General features: G+C 39.4%; 1 protein-coding gene across 1 annotated transcript in view; it reads right to left on the bottom strand.

The window, feature by feature from the left end:
- Positions 1-986: 986 nt before the first annotated feature.
- Positions 987-11,949, bottom strand: part of NCS1 (neuronal calcium sensor 1) — a 278,873-nt gene continuing 267,910 nt past the window's right edge. Inside the window, exon 8 of the mRNA XM_053695406.1 lies at positions 987-2,585. The gene's annotated coding sequence lies outside the window, so the exon portion shown is untranslated. The remainder of the gene's footprint in view (positions 2,586-11,949) is intronic.

Genomic DNA, 11,949 nt, shown 5'->3' with positions numbered 1-11,949 from the left:
AGTGTGACTGTTTGAGGTTGTGGACAGGTGTCTTTTATACTAATAACAAGTTCAAACAGGTGCCATTAATACAGGTAATGAGTGGAGGACAGAGGAGCCTCTTAAAGAAGAAGATACAGGTCTGTGAGAGCCAGACATATTGCTTGTTTGTAGGTGACCAAATACTTATTTTCCACCATAATTTGCAAATAAATTCTTTCCAAATCAGACAATGTGATTGTCTGGATTTGTTTCCACATTTTGTCTCTCATAGTTGAGGTATACCTATGGTGAAAATTACAGGCCTCTCATCTTCTTAAGTGGGAGAACTTGCACAATTGGTGGCTGACTAAATACTTTTTTCCCCCACTGTAGGACTGAGCACTGATTGGCTAAACTGCATGTCTGTCAAAAGAACTGAAATAAGGGGGCAGTTAGCAGAAGCTTAGATACAAGATAATTACAGAGGTAAAAAGTATATTAATATAACTGTGTTGGTTATGCAAAACTGGGGAATGGGTAATAAAGGGATTATCTATCTTTTTAAACAACAAAAAATCTGGTGTTGACTGTCCCTTTAAATAAAATGTATCTCCTAACAGCACGGAAATAATGATTTCTTTTTCTGATTTCCCCTAACTATATCTATCAAGAGTTTGTGACAATTTAGATGTCATACAAACAAGTGAAATTCATGTATAGGAAAGCGTTAAACTATTTTCTGTGGTTGAATTCCTTAGTATTGGTGCACTGCCCTTCCCTGCACATATTTGAGCAAATATATGTCACCTAAATTAAGTTGCTTCACCCTAGCTGTCAGTACACTGAAAAGAACCAGGACAATAATTTACAGACTGTTGGATCATTTAGTAGGAAGAAGAGAAAACAGGACATGATCTGTCATCTAAAGGTCAGGGAGAGAGGAGGAATTTGTCTCATCATCCCCTAATAATCTTGTCTCAGCAAAGTCTTCTCAAATAATTTGTAACGAGGGAGTAAAACAGGTGTCATTTTGTATTTTTTTAATGTATTTAATGGAATGGTGACTGATGTTATTAAAACCACAGAAATAAAACATATTTTATGTTTCAGTTTTTTTAAAACATTTACTTTATTTTATGGACTTCCTTTTGTAATTTTATTTTTTAGCTGTAAATGGTGCAATTTATAGATGGAATGACGTTAACATTAGGTTTCTTTGCTATATAATGGTAGAATTTTGGCCACTTCTGGAAAGGCTACACTGTGCCAGGTTTGATGAGTATTTGTATAGCCAATAGCTAGTTCAACAACTTATTTTTAACAAAAAAGTAAAGGACTTTTTTAAACCACAGCACCGACCTCTGGTAGCCAAGTCAACAACTGGTAAATTGTCACCCACGCTTTCATTTAAAGGGACAATACAATTCTTTGTATGTATATGCACATAATACATCAGCAATTAAAGCATTGAGCTACAAAAGCTCTGTATACACAACAAATGTTTTATAAGCAGTTAAAAATATAGCTTTAGAACAGGGCTTGACAAGCCCAGGTACCAGGGAGCCACTTGTGCCTTAAAATTATTGGGATAGAAAAATCATAAATTTCAGAAGTAAATTACATTATGTTTTTTTGCAATATTTAATTGAAAATTTATTATGAATTTAATTTAAAATTTAAGGGAGAATTTTTGCTTGTCTTGTATTTCTAATTTTTTTCCCTTTTTATTTTAAAAAAACACAAAAAGTCGGCAGCAGAGAATGCATTTAATTTCAGCCAGGTTGTGTCAGGGAAGAAAAAAAAAAAGCTCTTGTCAACCCTTTTGCTACGTAATTTGCGTGTACCATCTATGCAGTGAATATACAAGTAAGGGGTTTAATACGTAGTTTTCCCACCCACCCGATAAAAGTATGTGACAAACATGACTACATCAAGAAAAAATAAATAAAAAGATATGTTATATATATATGTATAAAAAATCACTTATTCACAATAAAAGCACACTTCAGCATCATGTAATTTGATTTGATCCATGGAGTGCCGTGCTCTGCAGGCCCAGGGTCGAGGACATAGATACAGACAGACAGAGCCAGCCTGGTCCACTAACGTCACTCTTATTGGAGATCCCAAACGGAATCCTTTCATCTTCTTAAAGCCCTCAGGGCTGGAAATAGCCTGACCGTTAGTCATTTATCCCATGCCAGACTGCAACCCTCTGCTAGGGGATACCCTATTCCACTGCTTGGGAAACAAGTCTCGGTAGCGGTGGAAGAGATACCGTATTTTAATTATCTCCTGCAATAGAGACCTGACATCCTGCAGTTCATTAGTTGGAGGGAAAGGCTGGTTCTTCCTGGTGCAATTGAGGAAAAAAAAACCTCTTGCGTAGGGGAAAGATAGCACAAGAAGCTGCAGGAAAGGAGATGGTCTGGAAGGAGAGAGAAGCAGGGGGGTGTTGGCAGCGGCGGATGCAGTTCTGCCCCATCAAAGTTTAAAAAAAAAAAAAAAAGTGATCGGGAGAGAGCAGGTCAGTCCTATCCCTGCGCAGGACGAGAGTGAAGGAAGAAGACAAGCTGCGTTACTGACATGGTCTGGTGGCACAGAAGGGATCTGACCCATGGCATCTGTAAACAGAAAAGAGAGAGCAATTAGTAACCACACAGAGCAAAATGATACTTTGGATACACTACTGCAATACTATGGCCTAGATTACAAGCGGAGCGGTAATTTATGGCAAGCCTGTAAACGGACAAATTCGCCCGCGATACATAACCAGCCATTACAAGTGTTTGGTTATTGATACAGCAAGCTCTGGTTACATTTCTAAATGTGCCCCAATTGCCCCCAAAATACAGTGTAAAGGTTTGTTTTATAAAATAAAAAATGGTAGTATTTCTTTCTTTTTTTTTTAAACTGCATGAAGCAGTTCAGCGGGTGTGGGGTGTTAGGAAAAAAACAGCACTGAAAAGTGCTGTACATTGCGGTTTATGGGGACTGTAATTTCCCTGGGAAAAAAAAATAAAATAAAAAAAAAAAAAAATATATATATATATATATATATATATATATATATAACACACAGAAAAAGTCCAGCACTCACTCACATACTTGCCAACTGTCCCGTTTTTGCCGGGACAGTCCCGGAATTTGGGACCGGGTCCCGGCCATTTAAATATCCCGGACTGTCCTGGCAAGAGTAGCAGGCTGCAGTGCTTTTTGAGTTAGCTACAGTGAGTACTATCGCGTCCGCGATCGTGACACTCTAAGGCCCGCCCTCCCCTCCTTTGAATTTGTAATTCTCGCGCGGTCAGCAGCAGCGAATTAGCGACGAGCAGGCGTGATGTCACCAGGGGCATCTCATGTGACCCCGCGTTGCCGCTTACTAGAGCACTAAGGAGTGTGCAAGTTCTCAAAAGAAACACCCGGCAGCAGGCTGGAGGACACTGTCTGACAGTGAGCAGCTGAGAGTGTCACTGTCGCACACACCCCGTAATCCTCTGACTTGAGCTGCCGATCTGGACCAGACTAGAGTCACAAGCTCTCAACTAAGATAAAAAGCAGCAATGGAAGAATTAGTTACCGCATCTGGCCAAATGGGAAAAGCCCAGGTACCTCGTCAAGGATTCTTCCAAATAAACCTGGGTCCCTAAACAGCCACACAATGCAGGCTCATAATCAAACAACTGTGAAAAAATGGAGGGTGCACAGGCTTATGTAATCTCCCCAAACATATACAAAACACGGGTAGGGTCAGCACTCTCAGGCCGGACCGGGTACACATCCTATGACCCTGCAACATGCACAGCCCTGGGTGCTAACCAGCACTCTCCGGAAGCTGCACTGTCACCAGAGCCACAGGCAGTTAACCCCAGTCAGACCTGGGTGCATATGTTATATGAAACATAAACATTTATATAAACATATATGTTTGGGGAGATTACATAAGCCTGTGCATCCTCCATTTTTTCACAGCTGTTTGGTTGTGAGCCTGCATTGTGTGGCTGTTTAGGGACCCAGGTGTATTTGGAAGAAACCTTGACGAGGTACCTGGGCTTTTCCCATTTGGCCAGATGCGGTAACTAATTCTTCCATTGCTGCTTTTTATCTTAGTTGAGAGCTTGTGAGTGAGTGCTGGACTTTTTCTGTGTGTTTATATTAAAATATATATTTTTTTGTAATTTTCCCTGTTTGGGCCTTGCACCCAGGCCTGACTGGGGTTAACTGCCTGTGGCTCTGGTGACAGTGCAGCTTCCTGAGAGTGCTGGTTTGCACCCAGAGCTGTGCATGTTGCAGGGTCATAGGATGTGTACCCGGTCCGGCCTGAGAGTGCTGACCCCACCCGTGTTTTGTGTGTGTGTGTATATATATATATATATATATATATATATATACTTATGTACATATATATTTATGTGTTATGTGTATATACATAAATATATATGTGTTACTATGTGTATATTATTATTATCAGTTATTTGTAGCGCGCCAACAGATTCCGCAGAGCTATATATACATATATATTTGTGATAATATGTGTATATACATATATATTTGTGTGTTAATATGAGTATATACATATATATTTGTGTTTTTATGAGTATATACATATATATTTATGTGTTACAATATGTATATACATATATATTTATGTGTTACTATGTGTATATACATATATATTTATGTGTTACTATGTGTATATACATATATATTTATGTGTTACTATGTGTATATACATATATATTTATGTGTTAATGAGTATATACATATATATTTGTGTTTTTATGAGTATATACATATATATTTATGTGTTACTATGTGTATATACATATATATTTATGTGTTAATATGAGTATATACATATATATTTATGTGTTAATATGTTTATATATACACATAAAAATATATATATATATTCATATAAATTTGCTACCCATCGCTGCGTGTCTCACGGCATGAGAACAATGCTCCTATCGGAGCCTACAGAAGCTTGCTCTCGTGAGCGCAATGCTTCCGAGCAATGCAAAAGCAAGATCGTGTTCGCATTTCACTTAACTTCTAATACCAGCACACATTTGCATGCTCTGGTATTACTAAGTGGAGCATAAATATCGCCCTCGCGAAAACAATATTTTGCACTCGCCTTGTAATCTGGCCTACCTATATGTGTAACATTGTTGCAAACACAGCTACAATCCTGTGTATACCTCAGTATGTTAATCATGGATACCAAGAATTTTTTTTTTAATTTTTCCTTTTAATTGCAGGCCTTATCTAAATCATGACAGTTTAATTTTGATGTACATGTCCCCTTAATGCCCCTTTAAATAATAAAGCTTAGGTAGGCTGCATTTACCACAATATAATCACATTTGGTTTTACATGTTATGGTACGTGCAATCTTTAGTATTTTGTGCTCTATTGTATTTTTTACTTGGTTGCATTTAAAACAATGTTCTTGTGCAGAAAACAATACTTTTCAATGCTCATAGAGGCACGTTTAAGCCCACCAATAGTGCTGTGATCAACTAATATTATATGTAATAAGCTGTACACAAAAAAGCATCATATTTTACTTTCACAGATAAAAATGGTGGTCATCTGCTCCACTAGACCATCAGGTCATTTATAGTGATGGGGGTGGTGTTATCCAGCCCATGGGGCCGATTTATCAACTTGCGGGCAGACTTGATTCGCTGTAGCAAATCATGTCCGCTCGACATCGATAAATCCTGAGAGCATTTGCTGTCGGCATTTATCATTGCACAAGCATTCCTTGTGAAATGCTTGTGCAATGCCACCCCCCTGCACATTCGTGGCCAATCAGCCGCTAGCAGGGGGTGTCAATCACCCCAATCGCATCGTATCGGGATGTGTGCAGCCCGCGGCCTCAGAGATGGGGGACAATTTAAGGAGCAGCGGTCTTATGACCGCTGCTTCTTAACTCTTGTTTCCGGTGAGCCTGAAACATCAGGGGTAGATTGCTGCATTCGCTGCTTGGTAAATCTACCCCTATCTCTCAAACTCTCATTTACTTAAAGAGGTATTTGACCCCTCATGTGAAAGAGGGATAGTGTTAGTACCCCATGATTAACGTGCCCATGCAGTGTCTTATGAAGGGGAAGAGCACTTTTAGAGTCCATATTTCTCCAAAAGAAAGCGGGGCTTTCCTGTTTCCAACGTGGGCTCCCATACAATTTGAAAAAAGGAAAATGCTGTCATATATTAGATCATTTATTATTGCACTATTCAAAACAAACAAACAAACCACCACTAGGGTGTTTGGAACTGAGAGCGTCTATATAGCAATACAATAATAATAAGGAAAATAAAAATGGCAATGTTAAAATCCAATAAAACAGTATCAGAGTAAACAAAGAAAATAAGAACATATAAGTCTAAGAAAAAAAAAGTGTATATTTGAAGATACTCAGACTGCACCACTTCAATCAGATTCTGCAAGATACATTGAAGAAAAGGGACGCCACATAGGGCCCGATTTATCAAGCCTTCTCCTGCCCTACGACTGCAGGTTCTCACAAGAGCTGCTTACACAATTCTCCCGGTGAGGCTCGTTAGAAATCTCACAGTATCTAGTATGTTTGTAAGGAAGCAGGACACTGTCAGTGATTGGCTGGTGTATGCAGCTCCTAAGGCAATCTTGCGCACCACGTGTACTGAGGAGCAGGTACTCAGCAGGATACGGTCAGTGATTGGCTGGTGTATATGCTGCTCCTAAGGCAATCTCGTGCACCAGGTGTACTGAGGAGCAAATCCTCTGCAGGATACGGTCAGTGATTGGCTGGTGTATGCTGCTTCTAAGGCAATCTCGCACACCAGGTGTACTGAGGAGCAGGTCCTCAGCAGGATACGGTCAGTGATTGGCTGGTGTATGCTGCGCCTAAGGCAATCTCGCGCACCAGGTGTACTGAGGAGCAGGTCCTCAGCAGGATACGGTCAGTGATTGGCTGGTGTATGCTGCTCCTAAGGCAATCTCGCGCACCACATGTACTGAGGAGCAGGTCTTCAGCAGACCTATGTGAAGTTGGCACCCCATGTTTTTAAAAACTGAATTACAATATACCATTCGTTTTTGCTGCGTTTGTGCTGATTTGTGCTGCAAAAACTAACGTTTGTGCCGGTTTGGTTTAGGAGACATTGCGCATTATTTTTTATGAAACCCCGCCCACTTTGCACCCCATGTTATGCAATTTTAAAAACAAATATATCATTTGTTTGTGCTGCAAAAACGAACGTTTGTGCCAGTTTGGTTTAGGAGATATTGTGCATTATTTTTTTTGAAACCCCGCCCACTTTGCACCCCATGTTATGGAATTTTAAAAACAAATATACCATTTGTTTGTGCTGCAAAAACGAATGTTTGTGCCGGTTTGGTTTAGGAGATATAGCGCATTATTTTTTTATGAAACCCCGTCCACTTTGCACCCCATGTTATGCAATTTTAAAAACAAATATAACATTTGTTTGTGCTGCGTTTGTGCTGATTTGTGCCGCAAAAACTAACATTTGTGCCGGTTTGGTTTCGGAGATATTACGCATTATATTTGCTGAAACTCCGCCCACTTTGCACCCCATGTTATGCTATTTTAAAAACAAATATATCATTTGTTTGTGCTGCAAAAACAATCCTTTGTGCCAGTTCGGTTTCTGAGATAATGGACATTCAAGATTTTTAGATTATGTAAAACTGTGTTTTTATGGAAACTGCAGTCTATTTGAGGATCATGGGAAACGTAGTTCTGAAACATCTGGGGTGCAAAGGTTTACAATCACTGCTTTATATTTTATCCAGTAAACCCAGAGATGAAATCTACAACTGAGAATTCTCCCTCCCCTTTGTTTACATTTTAATTAAAGTTGGTTTTTTTTTCTCACATAGCATTCTCATTTTGTATCAGAATTATTTTGGGCTCTTCAGGAAGGGCTATTTGTGTGAAAGCGAAATGGTTAGCATGTGATAGGGCATTTATTTGGGAACCAATGCCCTGGCTCATGATTTACACTATACCACTACATTTGTTTTTGTGGTACAAATCAGCACAAACAAATGATATTTGTTATTAAAATTTAATAACACGAGGTGCAAAGTAGGCGGGGTTTCATAAACTATATGCGCAATATCTCCGAAACCAAACCGGCACAAACGTTCATTTTTGCAGCAAAAATCAGCACAAACCAAGCACAAACAAATGGTATATTTGTTTTTAAAATTGCATAACAAGGGGTGCAAAGTGGGCGGAGTTTCAACAAATATAATGCGTAATATCTCCGAAACCAAACCGGCACTAACGTTGGTTTTTGCGGCACAAATCAGCACAAACAAATGTTATATTTGTTTTTAAAATTGCATAACAAGGGGTGCAAAGTTAGCGGAGTTTCATAAAAAATAATGCGCTATATCTCCGAAACCAAACCAGCACAAACGTTCGTTTTTTGCAGCACAAACAAATGGTATATTTGTTTTTAAAATTGCATAACATGGGGTGCAAAGTGGGTGGAGTTTTAGCAAATATAATGCTCTATATCGCCTAAACCAAACCGACCTAAACATTCGTTTTTGCGGCACAAATCAGCACAAACAAATTGTATATTTGCTTTTAAAATTGCATAACATGGGGTGCAAAGTGGGCGGCATTTCATAAAAAATAATGCGCAATATCTCCTAAACCAAACCGGCACAAACGTTCGTTTTTGCAGCACAAAATGGTATATTTGTTTTTAAAATTGCATAACATGGGGTGCAAAGTGGGCAGTGTTTCATAAAAAAATAATGTGCTATATCTCCTAAACTAAACCGGCACAAACGTTAGTTTTTGCAGCACAAATCAGCACAAATGCAGCAAAAACGAATGGTATATTGTAATTCAGTTTTTACAAACATGGGGTGCCAACGTCACATAGGTCCTCAGCAGGATACGATCAGTGATTGGCTGGTGTATGCTGCTCCTAAGGCAATCTCACACACCACGTGTACTGAGGAGCAGGTCCTCAGCAGGATACGATCAGTGATTGGCTGGTGTATGCTGGTCCTAAGGCAATTTCGCGCACCACGTGTACTGAGGAGCAGGTCCTCAGCAGGATACGGTCAGTGATTGGCTGGTGTATGCTGCTCCTAATGCAATCTTGCGCACCACGTGTACTGAGGAGCAGGTCCTCAGCAGGATACGATCAGTGATTGGCTGGTGTATGCTGCTCCTAAGGCAATCTCGCGCACCACGTGTACTGAGGAGCAGGTCCTCAGCAGGATACAATCAGTGATTGGCTGGTGTATGCTGCTCCTAAGGCAATTTCACAACACCAGGTGTACTGAGGAGCAGATCCTCAGCAGGATACGGTCAGTGATTGGCTGGTGTATGCTGCTCCTAAGGCAATATCGCACATAAGGTGTATTGAGAAGCAGATCCTCAGCAGGATACGGTCAGTGATTGGCTGGTGTATGCTGCTCCTAAGGCAATCTCGTGCACCAGGTGTACTGAGGAGCAGATCCTCAGCAGGATACGGTCAGTGATTGGCTGGTGTATGCTGCTCCTAAGGCAATCTCGCGCACCACGTGTACTGAGGAGCAGGTCCTCAGCAGGACACCGTTTAGTGATTGGCTGGTGTATGCTGCTATCAAATGGTCAATTTTTTATGATTCTGAAAAAAGTTTTGTACAAAACCCATATCTATTGATCAGCAAGAGTATCTCCTAATATACATAACGAAATTTGTTAACCACAAGTATTTTATTTTTTAAGAAACAGAAAAAAAAATTTAAGCCACAGATTATTAAGTTTTGATCAACTAGTTATAAGTTGCGTACCGGATCTGGGTTACATTAAGCGACATACATCTATGTATTGTAAAATTGTGTTCTAACTTGTTCTATGAAATTGCATAAATATTAAGTTTTTTAGGCTATTGAGAAATATATATACATATGTTTTAAGCACAATTTTATGAATTGATCGAATTAGTAAAATAAATGAATTTATTTTAACAAAACATCCAGATATTTGTCTTTTATAAATTATCTAGAAATTTATTACACTTCGGTCTGTATACGATTAGAATTATATATAAAGCAAAAAACATTAATTAAACATATCCATTAGGCAAATTAAGACTGAGGGAACCTCTTTTAGAGTTATCTCAGGCGCACTCCAAAATCAATTCAGCCCCTATTTCTCTAAACTATTCTTAGTTTATAGGTGGTTATTACGGAGGTAAACCGCCTTTTTAGAGTGCTTTTTTCTGCGTTTGAATTACAAGCACCATTCACTGGAGTATACTTGATAGTTCCTCTTGTATGAGAGCATCTATCATACCTGTCTGTATGCTGCTCCTAAGGCAATTTTGCGCATTACGTGTACTGAGGAGCAGGTCCTCAGCAGGATACGGTCAATGTTTGGCTGGTGTATGCTGCTCCTAAGGCAATTTTGTGCATTACGTGTACTGAGGAGCAGGTCCTCAGCAGGATACGGTCAATGATTGGCTGGTGTATGCTGCTCCTAAGGCAATCTTGAGCACCACGTGTACTGAGGAGCAGGTCCTCAGCAGGATATGGTCAGTGATTGGCTGGTGTATGCTGCTCCTAAGGCAATCTTGCACACCAGGTATACTGAGGAGCAGATCCTCTGCAGGACACGGTCAGCTCTGGAGTGGTACTGCTGCTCTATGTTTGTGTGTTTAACCCCTTTTAGTAAGGTTAAGTATGTAGTTATCAAGGTTCATAAATGTAGTAATAAAGTGCTCTACAAATTACAGTAATTTATTATTAGATTATAATTTCCATTAAGACATATTAAACCCTGAGATTGCTACTCTGGAACTCATTGCAATGCCCCTTAGTGACCTCAGAAGAGCAGATAACAAGCTTTTAGAACTAGGGAATACTCTGTATTTTATAAAGCATGTACTATTTTTTTACATCTCATACCCAACTCAGCCTATATACTACAGCTTAGGTAACAGAACCATACACTGCTGCACTGTATGACAATTGGTTTGTAAATACTGTATATTTAGATATGGAGATAGCATTAGAGCGCCCCCTTGTCTGAGCGAAATCATTGCACCTAGTGTGAGAGAGTTCTATACTGCTGAAGATATACATTATAGCGGGGGGGGGGGTAGTTAACAGGTGATAAAAATAGATGGGTGGGGGTGATTGAGAAAGATAAATACCGGTCTTTCTAGCTCTGCATTGTTATACACGTGTAATCATTTCCTCTGCACTTCTCACCTAACGCTTGATACAAGTGCTAAACAGCTCTGGATGTGACGCGGCCTTGTGAAGCTGAGAGCACAGTGGTATATCCACACTCTCCCCAAGGCAGGTTCCTGTTAGCGATTATCACATAGTGGCAGACATTATACAAGAATAAACTGACAAATGGTGAATACACTGCATTTGTTTCAAAGCGGATATTGTTATTAGTATTATTATTATAGCTTATTTATAAAGCGCCACACAATTCCGTAGTGCTGAGATTCATAATGCTTTGATCTTTATTATGGACATGTTTCAGCCATTCCTTGTCACTGCAGATCTGACATGAAACCCAACATGTTGTTTTTACGATACAGATAGAACTTTCCAAATAGCTTCTGTTATAAAATCTGTTTCACTCTCTTGGTATCCTTTTTTGAAGGAGCAGCAAAGCACTACAGGAAGCTAGCTGATCACATTTGGTGAACCAATGACAAGAGGCATATATGTGCGACTACCAATCAGCAGCTAGCTCACAGTGGTGTATTGCTATTCCTGAGCCTACCTAGGTATGCTTTACAACAAAGGATACGAAGAGAATGAATTAAATTTGATAATAAAACCAAATTGGAAAGTTGTTTATAATGGCATGTTCTATCTGAATTGTTAAAGTTTTATTTTGACTTTACTGTCCTTTTAAACTTAAACGGGTTAAACACATGTGACAGTGACAGTGCAAGAAACAAATGTTCTTACACATAAGGGTATTTTCATAATGA

This window comes from Bombina bombina, chromosome 12 (assembly GCF_027579735.1).
Source record: "Bombina bombina isolate aBomBom1 chromosome 12, aBomBom1.pri, whole genome shotgun sequence".
NCBI lineage: Eukaryota > Metazoa > Chordata > Amphibia > Anura > Bombinatoridae > Bombina > Bombina bombina.
Note: the sequence above shows the minus strand (reverse complement) of the source record. Positions and strands in the feature narration are given on the sequence as shown.